The 17,743-nt window shown below is 50.6% G+C and overlaps 1 protein-coding gene and 1 long non-coding RNA gene across 4 annotated transcripts in view; one reads left to right on the top strand and one right to left on the bottom strand.

Moving 5' to 3' along the window:
* The window catches only part of CACNG2 (calcium voltage-gated channel auxiliary subunit gamma 2), a 134,805-nt gene that overhangs the window by 22,057 nt on the left and 95,005 nt on the right, over window positions 1–17,743 (top strand). The window lies entirely within an intron of this gene.
* Window positions 5,638–17,743, bottom strand: part of LOC114009244 (uncharacterized) — a 105,402-nt gene continuing 93,296 nt past the window's right edge. For 2 of the 3 annotated variants that reach the window (XR_003550696.1, XR_003550694.1), the window contains exons 2-4: window positions 12,026–12,111; window positions 10,756–10,932; window positions 5,638–5,809 (exon numbers count right to left, since the gene is read on the bottom strand). This is a non-coding gene — a long non-coding RNA (uncharacterized LOC114009244). Of the gene's footprint in view, window positions 5,810–10,755; window positions 10,933–12,025; window positions 12,112–12,712; window positions 13,093–17,743 lie in introns of those variants that run through there. The other variant, XR_003550695.1, reaches the window with a different exon arrangement.

Genomic DNA, 17,743 nt, shown 5'->3' with positions numbered 1-17,743 from the left:
AGATTAAGGGTGTGACCTGAAAAGAGATTTAGAATAAAGATGGCTGCCCAAGGGACTAAGATCCAATTCCTCTCCTAGCAGAAAGTCGGCCCTCACCAAGCATTAAGTGGAGGTCAACAGCATGCCGATCGTGGCACTAAACTAACGCACCAAAATGACCAAAGATTCAGGTTTACCACGTTCTTCCTTTTTAAAAACTGTTGACTCTGAATAAAGGGATGTACTCCTTTTTCCTACAAGGAAATAAACTAATTTAGTTGCTCTCCTCCGTGCTGTACCCAAAGAGGAAACCTTTTTACTAGGACATCTGGGAGGGTTCTCTGTATTCTAGGGTGCTGCATCAGTTATCTTCAGGCCCTTAGCTCAAGCCAACTGCAAATGAGGGTGGAGAGAGCAAGAAAAGCTAAAAGAGAAGAGCCACAGAAATACAACCAAAAATTGTAAAAAAATGATTGATGTGTGGAGAGATCTCTAGCTTCTAACTATTTGTATCTAGTTAAAAGCTAGAGAAAAACAGATACGATATTTTTTTTAAAGCAGAGAATAATTCTTCTTTTAAAGCATATGTTTATAAATAAAGCAGCTGATGAAACAGCCAGGTGGCAAAGTGGTTAAGGTGGCTGGATCCCACAAGGCCAACCACATGGTTCAAGTCCCAGACCTGGCAGCTTGAAAATCATGGCAGGCGTGTATGTGTGACATGCCCAAAATCCCAAGAGGAGAGCAGAGAAGAGATTGCTGTGTGGTCATCCCCCTAGGGAATGCCTTCTCACTTTCTCTCCCCTCCCAGGCCATGAGCCCTGTAGCAAATTACAAAAAGAAGAAGTTGATAGAAGAAAAGAATTTGACAGGTAAAAGGTCAGGATCAGAGTTGCTCAGATGTGGTGTTGATGAAGGGAGTGGTTGCTGGAGATGGTAACAGTGGGGATGATGATGGTGACAACAAAGGTGGCAATCGTGCTCAGGTTGCTGGTGGTGGTGATAATGGTGGTGATGATGGTGATAAAGGTGGTAGTCGTGATGATGATGTGATGGTGGTGATGGTGCTGGTGGTGGTGATAAAGGCAGCGGTACTTGTGGTGTGATGGTGCTGGTGATGAAGACAGTGGTACTTGTGGTGTGATGGTGCTGATGGTGCTGGTGATAAAGGCAGCGGTACTTGTGGTGTGATGGTGCTGGTGATGAAGACAGTGGTACTTGTGATGGTGGTGATGGTGCTGGTGGTGCTGGAGTGGTGATATAAAGGCGGTGGTGATCGTGATCTGACGCAGGTGGTGGTGGTAGTTGTGATGAGGGTAGGAGTGAAGAAGGTGATGATGAAGGTGGCGGAGCTGGGGACGGCAGTGGTGGTGAAGGTGGAGGTGCGGGTGATGGTTTTGGAGATGGCAGAGGTGGTGGTGCTGCAGGTGGCAGTGGTGGAGGTGAAGGTGCTGGTGATGGAGGTGGCGGTGGCTGTCATGCTAACAGAGATTGTCACCGTAACAGTAACTAACATTTGGAGCAGTTCTTCACAGTATCTGAAACTTTCACTTGCATTACTTCCTTTCGGAAGAAAAATTCTGCTTTTGTGTGTGTGTGTGTGAAACAACTACTTCTAATTCTAGTTCTGCCCTGAGTGTCACCCCATATCAGCTAAGTTTAGAGAAAAGGGAAGACCGGCCTGGCTCTTTCTCTATCACACATAAATGGATGGTAAGAGGAAGGGGTGAACAGTGATGGAAACTAGGACACTGCTCCAAATGGTGCCCTCTCTCGTCTCCCCTCAACCAGTCGCCCCACCCCAAGGTTATTCACGTAAATTAGCCCCTAAAATTGTAGTAGTCAATGCCCTTGTCACCTGATGACTGTTCAGTCGCTTCGATAAAATACATAAATGATCATAGTCTGGTTCCTAGTGGATAAATAAAGATCATTTGTGATCATGGAAGCATATTTATTTTTTAATTAGGTATCAGCTAAAAGTGAAGAGTCCACGGAGAGCGATCTCCTATACCCTCTGAAGGAGGCCCACGGACACAGCAAGGGGCAGGCGCATTGGCTTCTTCATTTTCATGTTAAGGACTTTAGCCCCGGACTGTCAGTCTAGCACACTTCACAGGAACTAATCACACATCATTTAAAAGAAAAGAAAAAAGAAAAAGAAAAGAAAGAAAATCCCCCAATGCTGACATATAGGCAGCCAACAAAATGATTTCTTTAAAAATAACCTAATAACTGAATATCAGCTCAAGGCCGGGCAGCGGCACGGTGTCCTCTGGCCATGCCAGGTGCTGCCGTAATTGCCTGCCCTGAGTTGTGCTGCGAACTTTAATTGGGAATGTTGGCTGTGTCGGAGGCCGTGACATTCTACAATGACACGAGCTGCGTGTCCTTGGGAGGAGGGTGTGCGATGAGATCGACGATCCAATCCGAGCGGAGTCTGAGAGGTGGGAGAAGCAGGTCACACCCCTGCGAACGTACCTGGGCAGGGAAGACGCAGCTGCGCAAGCCTGAGGCTGTGTCCGCGGTGCATTCAGAGAAGGGCGTGAGGTCGTGGTTGCAGGAAGAGAAGGGAGCAGTTCTGGCCCGGGTCCATTACGAGGAAATGGAGGGGGAACAGGTGTGAAAGACTAGCATGGAGGTGGAAATGAGGTCAGGTCTGTAGTGTGGGAGCTGTAGGGGGAATGTTATCGCATGTGCAGGGGAAGGATGGAGGTAAATTGGGTCACGTCTTTGTGGAAATGATGAGAGAATTGGGTCAGAACTGTGGGGGAGAAGGCTTGAGAATTGGGTCGAGTCTTTGGATAGAGGGGGAATTGGGTCAGATGTGAACGTGTGGAAAGAGGGTGGTGCAAGGTGATCTGGTGAGCGGGCTGGTTCTCTTAGACCAGCGGGAAGGGGCAGAGGAGAGGCAGCTCTGGTGCACCACATGGGTTAAAAATGCAGCTACACGGTTCTGGTCATTTCCACCCAGTTCCCTTGCCTTGCTGCTTCCCCTCATGTAACATTAGACTTAAAGTAGGTTTTCCACTCCTCCCCAAATCGAGTGGCATAAACCTCAGCCAGAGCAGGGTATAATTCATCCTTCCACACTTTGCAAGCCAACCCAAACTGGCATGTGGAGAGGTAACAATTCCACCACTTTACGTGGCCTCATTTTACCTGGGACGGAAGGCGGCCACCCTCCCTTTGGGTTCCAGCATATCCACAAATCCAACACCAGTCCTCTCTGCTCTCCGACCACTAGCATCATCGCATGACTTGCAGTCACAAAATACATTTGGTAAACAAAAGCCGAGTAAGAGGTTCATTTTTGGCGGCTTCCAAACTGGCTTTGTTCAAATCCAGGCAATCAAGGAGCAGTCAAACCACGACAATGCTCAAAATTATACTTCAAAGGAATGCACTTTTATTAATCAACTTAACTCCTATTGGCTACTTGGTTGAATAGAACGGTTCTCGAAGCGAAAACGGAATGTGCAATTCACAACTCTGTCTGTGGTGAGACGCTCAGAGAAATGTCTTAAATGCACAGAACTGTATTGCAGTGGCGACAGCAGTGCAGGGCCAGCTCACACCAGTATACATTTCTTGGCATTGCAGCTTGGTTTGCACCCATGGGGATTGAGTCGGGGGGGAGGGGCGGTATGTCTATTGAAATACATATCTGTGCCCTGCCGTCTGCTCTTGGGCCCTATGTATGGTGTTATAATGAGTCTGATCGGATAGGGCCACAGTGGTTAAATCTGCGTTTTGGCTTCTTCTGAGAATTCCCTTCTATTGACAGGAATCACAGTGATTAATGAGATAAGCTTGTAATCGGCTGCTGTGGCTTATAGACCACTCTGACCTATACCAGAGAAAGATGCACATCTAGTCAGTAGGCTGGTCGGAAAGCCATGTTTCCTTTGGACCAGAAAATGCTTAAGGTTCCTTGAAGAAGAAAGGGAGGGACTGGAACATCAATGCTTCCTTTTCTTTGGGTGCTATTTGGGAATTATGGGAATAGGTACCTGTAAATATACCTTGAGATCAAATCATTCAGCCCTGGTTTTTCTCAACTCTTGGAATCATTGAGGGTAGGAGCTTGCAGATTCTGAAGGCCTTCTCCAGGCAATGAGAGCGAGAGAAGCTCAAGTCACTCGCTCTGCAATTCAAATCAAACATTCATTTTCTTCGGCAGAGTTATTCTAAGTCATTCATTATTATTTCTCTTCTGAAGCGGAGGCTGTTTGATACTGTACGATTGTTAGAACCAGAAGGTAAAGAAGACACTGAAGTATTATGCTTGCTGCAGTTTCAGATGAATTTGGTGCTGACAAAAGATTTTAAAACACACACACACACACACATCACATTAGAAGGAATGAGAGATCAGCTCCATCAGGCAGCTCAAGGAAATTAGGTCCCTGCCGTGTTTCCAGGGCACTCACTGGGGTTGACCCAGCAGATGTTCCCAGGCAGTGGGATAGAGGAAACGTCACTGGAGGTGGAGACAGAGAGTCTAGGCAGGAGGTCGTCTACTTCTTCCACTTCTGAGCATTGTGACCTTGGTCAAGACTCTTAACCTCTTGAAGCCTCCATTTTCTCCTTTGCAAAACAGAGGGAACAGATAATACCTAATGTTCTAATGGCAAGCCAGCTGCAAAACCTCACCCTGGTGTCACCTGGGAGAAACAGAGGCGTTGCTTTTGTCCTTGTGGCTTGGCTTGATGCTCTAAGGCCTGTGCTTCACAGGGTGCTTCTAGAACTAACTGAGCTAACATACAAGTAGCTGGTTGACCTCAGGCCAGCTGTTTAGCCTCTCTGAGCCTTACTTTTCTCGTTTGCAAAATGAGTGACATTACCATGCAAACAGATCCTGAATTGGGCCGTTTGGCTGTACACCTGGTGCCAGGTGGGTATACCATGAATGGCAGCCACCTGCATTAGTGACAGGTGACAAATGCTACTCTCCATGAGACAGTCATAGTCCTGACCAGAGACAGAGCTTCTGCCGCCAACAAAATTCAGGTTTGGAGGGACTTCCAAGACAGTAGTAATTAAAGAAAGGCTGGGGTCAGCAAGTGGCATGGTGGTTAAGGCAACTGGACCCCACGTGGCTGACTGCACGGTTCAAGCTCCAGACACAGCGGCTTGAAAATCACACCAGGCACATGTGTGTGTCCCCAAAATCAAAAGGAGACAGAATTGCTGTGTGGTCATACCCCATGGGGAGTGATCTCTCTCTCTCTCTCTCTCTCTCTCTCTCTCTCTCGTGTGTGTGTGTGTGTCCGTGTGTGTGTCAGGCAAGCACATATACCCTATAGCAAGTTAAAAAATGTTAAAGTCAAAGGGCAAACTGTATGGTCACAGCCACGGGAAGGGCAAGATCATCTGTCTGTGAAAACTCATGTCGGCTCCGCAGACATCCTGTGGCTGGCCTGGCCACAACGTAGCTCTGGGGGAGGCCACTGAGGGTTGAGCGGGACCAGCAATGGGTTTGGCATCACACAGGCCAGTGGCACCCAGTAAACATGGCCACTCACCAGCCCTGCCACACGAATCTGCTGCTTCTCTCTGGGCTGCCCACAGAGTAACGGGTCGCCACGAGGGTTAGCACGCGCAGTGTGGAATGCGGAGTGCTCGTGGCGGCTCCCCTGACCTCTCTGGGCTGCCCACAGAGTAACGGGTCACCACCAGGGTTAGCACGCGCAGTGCGGAATGCGGAGTGCTCGTGGCGGCTCCCCTGAGAGCAGTGGCTGCTCGGGTCAGTCTTGCTCACGTTGTTCCAGTCGCTTTTGCTAGCAGTGGGAATCTTCTTCCTACTTTCCGTGTCTCAAGTATCTCCCTATGGAAAGTGAACAGGGATGAGTGGGGCAACAAGGGAGAGGGCTGGAGGCAGACAGGTCCAGCCGTGGGGAGCCGGGAGCTGCTCTGACAAGTGTGCCCCCACCTGGCAGGGTGGCACTGGGAATCCAACAGAGCCCAGCAGGCCCCGTGCCCTTCCGAAGGGACACAGATCCTTGGACTGTTTTCCAAACAATGAGACTCGCCATCTTGGAAGTACTCCCAGTTCTTTGAAAAAAGTCAACCTAGAAAGGAAGACCACGTGTTTCAGGATGGACTTCCATCCCACTTGACTTCAGACTTACTTACCCATTGGGTCAGAGAAGAGGGGAAGAGGGGTAATTTTTGACTGGTCACCCACCTCATAGTTTACCTTCTTTAATCCTCTCACCAGCTCTCTGAATAATAGAAGCCAGAGCTTATTGAGCCTTTACTTTGTGTTCTAAATGACTAGCTTTTTTATCTCATTTTAATATTCGTGACAACCCTTTGAAGCAGGCACTATAATCAAACTAAAGCTCAGGGTGATGAGTGATTGACTTAAGCCCACACAGCCAGTTAGCAGAGAGAGGGGATCCAACCTCTGGCGCTCTCTGAGTCCCCGCGTCCCCCTTCCCTGCAGCAAAGCACAGAGGGTAAGAACCAGGCCTGGCACTCAATGGCCTGTATCCAGTGCCCGAGGCCTCAGGGCCTCCATCTAGGAAATGGGCACGTCTTAGGAATTAAATGAGAATGGAATGAGTTTATCCCCAGTCCATGCCGACAAAGCGGGAGAGAGAGGGGCCAGGCGACTTCCCCAAGGTCTCCCCATGCCTCTGCTCAGCAGCGGGGCAGTGCAGATGGCAGCTCGGGCCTGAGCCACCCCCCGCGCCATCAGCCAGGACCAACATCAGCCTGCAGCTTCGCGCTGTGGGGCAGGGACCCAGCCGGGCAGTTCAGTCGCCGGGACTGACTTGGCCAGGCATGAGACACGTCATGAGGGAGGGACACGGCTGCCACCGCCCACGCCCATGGCCACCAGTGATCACATGCAACAGCGAGATTCACGCCGTTTCCGGATCGCTCCGTGCCCTCACTTGCGGGCACTTTCCCACTCACCGCCACCTCTCCCGCCCGCCTGGATGTTTTCACTTCTGGGAAGTGACAAAGAGAGACTACGTATGTGAAAATGCGAGTGCTCTGTAAACTGTAAAGAGCTCTACCACGTGAGGGCTTCGGCTTGAGCCTGGAACCTCTGGAGAAAGAGGCCAAGCCCTCTCTCCCCTGCTGTCACCTTCCCTGGCCCTTCGGGCAGTGATGAGCGTGGCAGAAGGGCTCTGGCTCTCATCTGCTCGCTCCCTTTCCACCTGCCTCTCCATCTCCGTGTGGGCCCGGGAGCTTCCCTCCACACGAGTGGTCCCTCCCTGCAGACACTGGTTCCGCAGCATTGAAGAATTTGTAAGAGATCAATGTGTGTGTCCTGTAAGCTGTTTTTTCATAGATAGGCTACAAGAAGTTCTACAGACAGTCCTGACATTCTGAGAGTTCAGAGAATTCGATCCCAGTCTTTCCATCTTGTCCTAATCCTGCCTAGATTGACCGACGACCTTTTTTCTCTTCGCTGGACCACTTCCCCGCCTTCATTGTCTCTGTCCTCTCAGAGCTTCATCAGTCCACTCCCTGGACACATACCCGTGACAGTCCTGTCACAAGTCCAGCCCTGGATTAGGGATGAAAACAGTCAGCAAAGTAGACCCTGTCCCTAGCCCACGAGGCCTCCAGTCCTCACTGTTGCTTCATAAACTTCAGTGTGCACCCCTCAGCCCAGGTCTGGTTCAAGTAGGTCTAGAGTGGAACGTCGCCCTGAGAAAATCCAATATCGTACGGGGTCGGGGATGCTTGGGCAGCTGGGATGTGTGGGGAGCCTGGAGGAGGGGGAGGACTAACCTCAGGAACAGAGAACTAGAAGAGGACTGAAACTGCTCCCAAATTTAAGGTCACTCGAACAAGATCGGGGGATCCAACACTCTAAGACCCAGGTAATTGGAGTAATTAGAGGAACTGTTCTCTGCAAAAGCCACGCTGAAGCCAGCCTGGTGGGAGAGACCTCGTGCCTACAGTATCCCAATCTCTTCCCACCCCGGTTCAAAGGGGAACCCACAGGAGCCCCCTCCAGACTTTCCCAGCACGTATCGCTATGGCAACCCAGACTCACTAGGTCTGTGGTCACCTTGGATCTCTTGCCCCAGGTTCGTTCGAGGAAATGCGTTCCCCTGTCTGAAAGTGTGGCCTGTCTCTTCCAGTTACTCTGTATTCCTCCTCTTTGTCTTATCCCCTCCACCTCACCCCATCCCTAATCCCTCATTACCGCTCTCCTCTCTTCCTTCAGAAAGGCTGGTCACTGGCCCACCAGCCCACGACCTTTCTTGAGCAAGGTGCTGGAGGAAACCAGAGTTCCCCTTAGACAGCAAGCAATCTGGGTCCCCAGTAGGCCTGAAAGGGTAGGGGGAGCCCTTACCACAGAGACCAGGGAGGCAGGGGTATCATACAGACTCAAGGTATGGAGCTTCAGGCCGGGCTGTCACTTAGAGCACAATGCCCTCAGGTGTCCCAGAAAGCAAGGTCCACACTTTCTCTGTGGTCAACAAGAAAGACGCCTATGTTCAGGCACCCAGAAGGCTGTTTGTTGAAGATTCAGTATTTTCCAGAAGAGCGAGATCCTAATACACAGATTTGCCTCGAGATGCCGAAGGTGGGGAGAGGTGACAGTTTGGAGCCGTTCTGTTTGTGCGGTGGAACATTTCAGCCTGCAATCACCTGTCAGTCACAGTCCTCATCAAGCAAATGCCAATTCGAAGCAATAGGCCTCACGATGGGATATGAATTATTTAAACCAATCAACTGTCAATGAGTGGAACAATTATGGCGGTCAAATCGAAGGGGAGCACCAAGCGGTATTTTTTAGCCTGCTAGGAGATTGTCAGGTTAATTTTCACTTATTTGTTTCGGATCTTATACAAAATATATTACTACAAGGTCAAACCATTTCCCTCTATATATTTCATTTTAGAACTTCAGAAATAGAGAGAAGTTAGATGAGGGAAGAATAAAGCCCTTGGACCTGGTTTGCAGATCTGGCTGCCCTGCCCTTTAGACAAATGACTTAAAACTCTCTGCCTTGGTTTCTTCTTCAGAGAAACAGGTTTGACAAGGCCTGCCCTCAGAGGGCGTTGGGACATGAAACCCATTGCAAGTGAAGCCAATGACCAAAGGGCAATTATTTGGCAATTACGATAATCATTATTTTCATAACAGCCCAGCAAGACTGTCGGATTATAAAGATACAAAGTTAAAAATAGATTCCTCTGAACATGACAACTAGTTAGAAGATGTTAAACTGTAATCTATGTTTATATTTAATATTTCATTTTGTTTATAATTGACAACTTAACGTGTAAGGTCAAAAGGGGGTTGTGGAGCGTTGAGTTTCAAAAGGTGAACTGGCACTAATCTATTGGCTTTTCCCTAATTCTCTTCCCCCATTTGCCCTGTAGTCAACAATCTGCCTCCAGTTCTGCATCCAGGGCTGGGCACAGTATCGGGTACACAGTAGGTGTTTAATAAGTGTTTGCTGTTGATGTTTTGAATGAATGAAGTTTGTAAGCAGAATCTTATAGTTACATCAGTGTTCCATAGAAGTGGTAAGACAGACAGAGGGAGGGAGCCTTGAGCTCTGGTTTCAAATACTTTATAATCAAAATATGGAGAGTGATAGCATGGATGCGTGTACACACAAGCAACTCATGAATACACACGCAACATTCTGCAGGTGGCTTGAGCTCCGAGCACAACAGGAGAGAACTCTCCGGCAGAGCCTAAACAAGAGCCATGCCTTCAACGACACAGACCCAACACAGGTCTGCATTCTGAGATGAGCAGTTAGTTCTGGGGTGATGGTTAGTCCTATGCATCCGGCTTAAGGGATGCCCAGGTCACTGGTAAAACATTATGTCTGGGTGTGCCTGCGTGCCTGTGCAGGTATTTCGGGAACACATTAGCATTTGAATCAGGAGACAGTAAAGACCTTCCTCACTAATGTGGACATCAGCCAATCAGAGAGCTCAGGTAGAACACAAGGGCATGGGGGGACCAGCTGTTAGCGTAATGGCTATGTTGCTGGACTCCCACGTAGTCAACCACAGTTTGAGTCCCGGACCCGGTGACTTAAACTCACGCCAGGCGCATGTGCGTGCGTGCCCAAGATCCTGAGAGGAGAATGGAGGAGAAGGGATTGTGGCATGGTCATCCCCCCTGGGGGGTGATTTCCTGCTTTCTGTCTCTCTGTCTCTCTCTGTCTGTCTGGCGAATGCACATGCCCTACAGCAAAAACTTCTCCAAAAAAAGAAAAAAAAAAAAAAAGAACACAAGGGCATAGGAGGGGTAAATTTACTGTGTGTGAGCTGGGACATCTATCCTCCTACGCTTGGCCATGGCTGTTCCTGGTTCCTAGGCATTGGGATTCAGCCCAAGACTTACACCATCGGCGCCCCTGATTCTCAGACCTATGAACTTAGCCTGAATTGCACCGCCGGCTTTCCTGATTCTCCAGCTTGCAGATGGCGTATCGTGGGTCTTCTCAGCCTCCGTAATCACATAAGCCAGTTCCCCTAATCCCCTCTTCTGTATCTCTATAATATCCTGCTGGCTGTGCGTCTCAGAGAACCCTGACTCACGCAGGTGGGCAAGAGCGCAGAAGGCTGGGACCCCAGAGCACCCTGAGCTCTGGTTCATCCTGGGAGGCCATGGGCTGCACAAGACCAGGAGGAAGAATTAGGGCACAAGAGAGAAAGGCGAGCGAGGCAGGGGAGAGGGGTCGAGAGCCCCGCCAAGTCATCAGTTGCAGCACTGCGGGCCCCAGAAGCAGTGAGCCTCGCCTCCCTCCCTCTAGCCTGGGGTTAATAGTCTCACCTGCCTCATAGATTGTGGAGGATCTGAAGAGTCCACGTAGGGAAAATGCTTAGAACAGCGCCAGGCATGAGGCAAGAACAAGGCGTGCTTGCTGTTTGATGCTGGTGGTTAATATTATCCTTGAAGATCTTGAACCGAGAAGTAACAGCGTGGATGAACTGTTTTAGGAAGCCAAGTCTAGCAAAGCAAAAACCAAGATAATTACCAGATATTTAGGCCAGAAGAGAACTGATTAGCATAGCTCTGTAAGGCACACTTAACGACACCCAGTGACCTAATTTCTCAAAGGAGAAACACGAACCTTTGCTTTCTACCTCCCTGTTCCAGAGGCAACTTGAAGGCAAATGGTAGCATTCCTTCCCCCAGCTCTTTGTCTCCAAGGGCTTTTCACCAGGGAAATAAACCAAACAGTCTTTCAAGGTCCCGAGTGGACTTAATATTTGCCCACGGCCTAGGCATTTACTTACTTTATAATAACAACAGGTCAGAAGGGCTGCTCCTGGCCTGGGCTTTCTTCCCCTTTTTTTGAAGGCCTAGTCCATTTGGCAGCCACTGACCGGAGCCTGGTGCTAAGTACCGGGCTGGTCTAGGGTCGGAACCATGAAGGCCTGGGCCTGATTAGTAAGTGAGCAGAACAGTCATATCAACAGCTCAGAGTGATAAAGGGGTAAGAGGGAGAGCCAGCAGGTGGCATAGTGGTCAAGGCGCTGGACTCCCACGTGACTGTGGTCCAAGTTCTGGATCCAATGGCTTGAAACTCATATCAGACACATGTGTATGTGTGCCCAAGTCCCAGGAGGAGAGTGGAGGAGAAAGGATTGTGGCATGGCCATCTACCCTAGGGGGTGGTTTTTCACTTTGTCTCTTTCTCTCTCTGTGTGTCTCCAGCAAGTGCACATGCCCTATAGCCAAAATCTCTCTTAAAAAAATAAACAATACACAGTGGTGACTTCTAAGGCAAACAAAGGACTTGAAAAGTTCTTCCCAAGGTGGGAACTGAGTCTTCAATCAGATTCCACGTTGGATATAGGCCCAGGGAGGTGGGGAGGAAGAGTGAGGCCCAGAGGGTGCTGGCTGCTGGTCATTCAGTCCATTGGGAGCACAAGGACAGAGAGAGGGAGCAGTGATTCAGAAAACAAGGAGGCCCAGCAGAGACCGGGAATGCCAGGGGGAGAAGGGCAGTTTCCTCTAAGGGCAATGAAAAGCCTCCACTTACAGGTTTTTTCCAATTCTTTTGACATGGTAAAAATACATTTAACGTAAGACTTACCATTTTCAAGGGTACAGTTCGGTGGTATTATTGCAGATACGTTCGTGTGCAAACATCACCACACCCCATCTTCAGAACTCTTCACCCTGTAAAACAAACTCTGCACCCATTTCACAGCACTCCCCGGCCCCTTCCCCCCCTGAACCCCCAGCTCCTAGAAACCACCACTCCACTCTCCGGCTCTATGAATTCGACTGTTCTAGATACTTCAGTGGAATTCCACAGTATTTGTCTTTTTCTATCTGGCTATTTCACTTAACAATGGCATCAAGGCTCATCACAATGTAGCATATGACAGGATTTTCTTCCTTTTCAAGGCCGAATAATATTCCACTGCATGTCTACACCTCATTTTGCTTAACCATTCATTTTTCCATAAACACTGGGTGCTGTTGGATTTCAGCTCTTCTGAATAATGCTGCTATGAATATGGGTATCTTTGAGACCCTGCTTTCAATTCTTCAGGGTACATACCCAAAAGTGGAATTGCTGGATCACGTGGCAATTCTATTTTTAATTTTTGGTGGAACACTATACTGTCTTCCACAGCAACTGTATCATTTCGCTTTCCCACAAATAGTGCAAAAGGGATCTATTCTTTACGACTTCATCAACGTTTGCTCCCTTTTTGGACTTATTTATTGCTCTTTGGTAATAGCCATCCGAATGGTCATAGGTGGCACTCACTGTGGTTTGGGTCTGCGCCTCCATGATGATTCATGACTCCGGACATCTTTTTCATGCTTAGTGGTCATGTGTGTACCTTCCTTGAAGAAATATCTATTCAAGTTCTTTGCCCATGTTTTAATGGACTTGTTTGGTTTTCCCTCCCATGGTTTGAAAAGAAAAGTGGTGTGAGCAAATTTAGAATGACAGCAGCTCTTGTCCACAGAGCACGTACCATGCGCCACGCACGGCACGAGCATTTCATGCACATTGGCTCGTCAGTCCCCACGATGACCCTAGGAATCTGTGCTCCCTCAGCCTCACTTAGAGATGAGGAAATGGCTATTCAGAATGGTTGAGTAACCTCCCCAGGGCCACACAGCACAGAAAGGGGCAGACCAGCTTCAAACCCAGTCAGCTTGGCTCCAGGGCCCACACCAGTCACAAGCTCTACTTTGCTAGAAAAAAAAAGCATTCTGGCTGCGCATGACAGGTAGATGGCGGGAGAAGGAGCCCAAGATTTAGAGAGGAGCTAGGAGGGTGGAAATAAATCCAGAGTCACCTAAGCCTTCACTGTTTCCCACCTGTCCCAACTCTCTTCCCTCTCCAGCCTGTCTCCCCCTGCCTGGCATCCTTCTAGGGGGACGTCTCGCCCTCACCAATTGCCTCCAGGCACCAGCCTAGCCTTGTAGGGGCTCCTCTCTCCCAGTACACCAAGCATCCCCACTCAGGGCAGAGTCATAAAATCAGGAATTGGTTTCTGTGGGGTCTATTCTCTTTGCGTTTCCACCTAAAACACATGCTTTTCTCCCTGGAAGTCCCCATCTTAATTTGGCTTTCTTATTCTGTAAACCTTAGGAGATGATGCTTATAAGAGAACTGCATTTTATTACCCTGCGGTCTAGCCAGCACAATCGAATTAGAGGATGCCTTCGGAGAACACTTCAGCGGGTCCCCCTTCGTGACCACACCATCCCTCTCAGCTTGGGTTGGTGGTCGGCTGCAAGCAGTGTATGGAGTGGGCCTCACACCTAGCTCCAGATCCCCAAACCCCGCAGCATGAGGCCTTGCACAGGCTAACCTCCCCGAAGCTGAGAAAGTGGGAGGTGCAAGCCTGCCCGTCCCCTTTGCATTCCAATGCAGCCTGAGTGACAGTTGCTTGTGATGTGCCCAGCACCCAGACAGCACCCCCCTGGAGGGAGCACACAGGATCTTCAAAACGTTGTCAGAAAATGCTTATTATGAAAAGGCTATGCATGTATTTCAAAGTGTTTTGCACCAAAATAACCACATGCTTTTATCCTAAAGCAATCCCACAGCATTTTGAAGTCCCCTGTATGCTTTCGGGAATGAGAACTTTGGCTATCGTACTCTGTCCGGACCCCCGTGTAGAACAGTGCTAAGCATGGAGCAGGTGACCAAGCATTCTTGAATGAGTAGATGAATGGATAAACGTCAAAATATGCCTCTTCATTTCTCAGTGTGGGGGCCTGTGTGTGTGAGAGAGAAAGACAGAGAGAGAGAGAAACCCTGCAACTTTCTTGGCTCTTAAATCCTTCCTTTAAAACTTATGGTTCTCTTGCCCTCTCCTGAACTTCCCTTGCAGTGACTGACTCGGTAAAAATGATAGGATGAGGCCCGCATGTCAAGTTGTAGAATTCTTGGGCCACCCTCATGCAATGCCCAGCCATAGGGGAACAGAGGCAGGAGGTAGCTATCTAGCCAGGCAGGAGAGAGGAGAGCTGCAGCCAATAGAGATGAGGGGGCTGCTCCCTGGATGAGCTCCTTAATGAACTCAGGTGTGACCCCTCCCAGGCATGATTTGTGCTTGTCCCTGCAACAGACAGTCTGGTTCCTTCCGAGCCTCCTCGGGGCACCGGTGCCCTTGGTTAGAACAGGCCCATGTGACTGCAGCCTGTGTCCTGAATTTCCGTCTTCCAGCCCCCTACAGATGGGAGCCGGGCTAGGGCTGCCTTGTTCTTGCCCAGGACACAGCGGGTCCCCATGACGCGGTCCTGCTAGACTCTGCACAGTATCAGGCCGTCATCTGAGGCGCCCGGGGATGCTGAGGACTGAGCAAGCCATGCAAACGCTTTGGATGTCTGCTTCCCACAGCTCACAGGAGAGGCCCCCTTGCGCCACATTAATAAAGATTAAAGGTCCCTCTAGTCCCTGTGATCCTCACTTTTTTAAAGAGTCGTTTTTCTACCCTTCTCTCTGTCGTTTATTAATATTACAGGGCTTTGCTCTAAAAAGGAGGAACTCAGGGATGCCTGGAGAAAACGGGTGTTCTGAGCCCTGCTGTAAATCGCTTTGTCATTTCATTTCTTGCTTAGACATGCAGCCGTCAGCAGAGACCCAACTTCCTGGAGTCTGGGGGGTAAGAAGGCCCTGCCCTCTACCCCGTGGCATAAACCAAAGACCGTTCAATTCAGGGGTCCCAGAGTTGGGACCCTGGTTCTTGGTCCATGGAAAGCAAAACTGTGAAGTCGCAGCTCGAAGGGAAAGGACCTGCCTGCAGACCCCCTGTTTTCTGAGCCTGTCCCCCACGCCTTGCTCTGGAATGGGTACGCGTTGACTGACGGGGGTGAAGGTCTGCTCTTCAAGGTCTGATACACCCAGAGAGAACATGTCCGAAACCCTGGAGGAGGATGGGGACCTGGAGACTTCTCTGAGGCTGTGTTTTGTTTTGTTATTAACTGTTACTAGTCTAGAAAGATATCCTGAGTGTCAGGAGTCATTCAGCAACTAGGTGGCGTGGGGCCCTGGGGACAGTTAAGTGCGCCAAAGACCAGGAAAAGAGACTAGTCAAAAGCAATACAGCACCAGGTGCCCTGTGGAGAGCTAAAAAGCTTTGTGGTCTGACTCACCTGAGTTGAGGCCCTCGCTCAGCTGTGACGTGGGGAAGCCACGCCCACAGGGAAGAGCATGGGATGAGCAACACCAAACACAGGAGGGAGGGGTGTCTGTGAACACACTCGCGATGCCAGGGGAGAGAGGACAGAGCCAGCGTATTCCCTTATGACCGTCCAGATGGCCGCCGCTAGGTGCAGGTGAGTGCAGGCTACTTCTAGTGCCTAGGAGGGAAGGCTGCCTGGAGGAGGAGACACCTGAGTTGACCCTTAAAGGACCCCCAAGACTGAGTCAGGCAGAGACAAGAAGACAGATATCCAGACAGAGGCAGCACCAAGGCCCAGAGCAGGGGGGGGTCTGGCAAGGTGGGGGAGACGTGTATCGTTCAGCCATGGTTCCAGTGTGCAGAGGGGCGGAGGTGAGAGGAGAGAAGGGAAGAGGGGGCAGATGAAGAAATAAGATGAATGAGGAGATGGAGAGACGTTACTGACCACTCTGTGCCTCGGTTTCCCCACCTGTCCAGCGAGGATATGACCATGGTAACCACTTCACTGGGAGGCGTGGGAGAGCACTGTCGGTCCCTAGGACGTGCAGTTGTAATTCTCTGGCCTCACTAAGACCTTCTGCAAGAGAACTCCTGTTAGCCCCACTCTCCAGATTCAGAAACTGAGGCTCAGAAAACTTAAGGAACTTGCCTGAGCCCCAGGAGAAGTGGGGGCGGAGGCACTGCTCAAGTCTAGTCATCCCGGGCCCTGTAAGCCACCTTCCCTTGGACCCCAGAGGTCTTGTCCTGTGATGGGTTCCGGACCAGAGTCCCCGACAGCTCGGGGATGATCAGTCCTGCTGTCCTTTCCATTTGGTGACACGCAGCGAAGCTCGTTACAAAAGCAGCTCTGCCTTCCACCGTGGAGGCCGTGGCCCTCACAAAGGCGGTCTGACAGCAGCAAGCTTAAGGAGACAGGCTCCCTTGTTAAGGAAGCCACTCTTCGGGACAGACCTCTGTTTGAATTTCACACCCTCAGCCGTGCTAAGCCCCTGACACTTGAGCCCACACCGAATCCTCCTGACAGCCCTTGGTGGAGGCGCGGTCGTCGACCCCATCCACATGCGAGGACATAAGCCTGTGAAGAGTTGAGCCACTTGTCGCGTGTCACTCAGCTCGGGGCGGCAGAGGTGAGAGCCCAGCTCCACGTTTCCCTCTTCACCAGATAATCTCCAGCTAGGCAGGCAGCATGTTCTCAGGAGGCCGGCATTGAAATGCTGCTCACCAGCCCATGGGGAGGGCCGACAGAGTGCCACGCGCAGGCCAGCCACGGGCCTGATGGGCACATCCGCCTCAGCTCCTGACTCGGAACGAGATGGGTGTGCGAGTTAACACTGGGCTGCCCTCAGGGTTCAACACTTGAGTAACTGAGTCCACAGTCAGGAGGCTAATGACCAAGGACCTGCTGCCCAGGGGAGGCCTGGGCTCGGGGAACCTGGGCCAACACTGACACAAGTCTTGGGGACCAGTCAGCAGCTGTGGGTGCTCACAGAGCCCCTGGAGCTGTGCCGGGCACTTTAGCCACGTCCCACGTCATTCTCATAATGATCTGGGGCCACTATCACCTCTGCTTTCCCAATGAGGAAACTGAGGCACAGAGAGAGGAAAGCACCAAGCGACTTAGTCACATAGCGAGTAAGACACCGTGGGAAGGCCATGCTTTAGAAAACCACAGGGAGTGAGTCTGGGTCAGGTTGTAGGAAGGGTCCAGGTTATTTCCCCTAGGCGACGTTCCTCCATGTTTACTTAACAGCCCACACCGTCAGCCCAGGCGCACCCAGCACGGGCTTCTCGTGGGGGAGAGCGAGGCAAGCCAGCTGGCCCCAGACTGCGCACTCCCCCCGGCAAGGTAGGGGCCGGCTGGCGGAAGGAAGGAGGCCACCGCGCTGAGAGCAGCGACATCTTTGTTTGTGTGGGAACCCGGGGCCATGTGCTCTATCCCGCTTGAATCACGCTGGCAAGAATTCCAGGAGCGGTGTGGAGTTTCCTTGTGATTTTCCAAGACAGAAAGTGAGAATGGGCTGGAATTAAACCAGCAATCGAAAGCATCGGCAGGAAAACAATGCCGAAATGGGGCAGATGCCTGTGCGTGCTCTGCCTCCCAGGGCTGGCGCAGCAGTAACCGAAGCCACGGCCACCCGCTGGCCCCCCCCCCC

Source organism: Tupaia chinensis, unplaced genomic scaffold (assembly GCF_000334495.1).
Source record: "Tupaia chinensis unplaced genomic scaffold, TupChi_1.0 Scaffold000496_1, whole genome shotgun sequence".
Taxonomy (NCBI): Eukaryota; Metazoa; Chordata; class Mammalia; order Scandentia; family Tupaiidae; genus Tupaia; species Tupaia belangeri.
Note: the sequence above shows the minus strand (reverse complement) of the source record. Positions and strands in the feature narration are given on the sequence as shown.